Here is a 1,455-nt window from a genome sequence, read left to right as displayed (position 1 = left end):
CCTGCTGTGGGAGGTGGGCTGTAACCGGGACGCTCCTGGAGAATTGTAAAGCAAAATACACGCTGAAATTTCCTTTGAAATGGAAATTTGGAGCCCGTGCCAGCTCTGCTGCGGGTTCTGGCTCTCGGTGCGAGCGTTACACAAGCCAGACCTTGGGAAACCCGCGAGTCTCTTTCGGAAGGTCAGTTTGCGTCATGGTGGAGCCGCTTCCCACCACCGAGGTGGGGCCAGCGAGGATGGGGGAGGGCATTTAAGCTGCCCAAATGATGACATGGGCACTGCTGCGCGGGTGGGCAGCGTAGTGGAATGGAAGGTGTGCAAGCCTGGGGGATTTCTGGGAAGACCAAGAATAAAATCTAGCAGATTTTGACTGGGAGGAGGAGGAAGAGTTTTGATACAGTTACAGAACTTGGACCCTGCATCCCTTCTGTTTTGCTGAATCCAGCATGAGGGCACAGGCTTCAAAACACCTTTAGCTTAAAATAAACATCGGCAACAGCATTAGAGGGAGAAAGGAGAGATGGCTGCAGAAAGGCAAGCCCCGGCATGACAGCCCTCTCTAGCTGGCGGGTGCACGTTTGGTTGGTTTGTTTCCTCTAAATGCGCTTTTTGTCCAATACTTTTCTAGGAGAGCCTGCAAGAGCCAACAGTGATGGGATCTGCTGTGATCCTCGTCTTCAGGATAGGAACACGTCTTGAGCACGTGGGGTCTTCACTGCCATCCCCGAGGGAGGCGGCTGGCGTGTCGCCCGTGTCCCCGCGGCCCTCCCCTTCCTTCCCGAGGGCCGAACAGGAGCGTTTTGCCCTGCACGGCCGCCTTTGAAACCCGGTGACAGGCTCGGCCTCTGATCGCATTTCGTCCATGCAGGCTCACGGGAGGGAGAAGCCATCGCAAGACAAGGCCCACAGTAAATTCAGATGGGCTGTGGGGCTGGGGGCATGTCCCCATCCCCTCTGCAGCCTGCAAGAAAGTCAGGCGAGGTCAGGGCTGAAGCACGCTTGATTCCTGCCCTGGGCTGTGCGAGATCATCGACCGCGTTCCCGGAGCGAGTGCCAGTAACATACATTGAGCATCTTTCTGCAGCCAGCTTCCTCCCCTCCCGCCTGCAAGGGGACTGACTCTCCACCTGGACGCAGTGCTCTGCGGGATGCTGGCAGCGTCACAGCGAGCAGCTTTACAGGTCCTGGCCCAAGGGTCTCAGCCAGGTTGTGCTTGTTTGGGCATTTTCCACCCGAGTAGTTCCCGCACGGGTGGGCTTGTTCCCCGCGGCCTGCGCCTCGGCTGCCCCCGGGCAGGACCTGCGGGAGGGGAGCGTGCGGACATGGAGCCGGGCTGCGCGTGTTTGCACCTTTGGTTGTCCCACGTCCTGGGAAGATGCTTGTAATCTCTAACGGGGCCGGGGGCAAATGCATCCTGATGGCTTCCCCCTCGCGCTGCCGAAGGAGATGATGGTG

Source organism: Phaethon lepturus, unplaced genomic scaffold (genome assembly GCF_000687285.1).
Source record: "Phaethon lepturus isolate BGI_N335 unplaced genomic scaffold, ASM68728v1 scaffold25366, whole genome shotgun sequence".
Lineage (NCBI taxonomy): Eukaryota > Metazoa > Chordata > Aves > Phaethontiformes > Phaethontidae > Phaethon > Phaethon lepturus.
Note: the sequence above shows the minus strand (reverse complement) of the source record.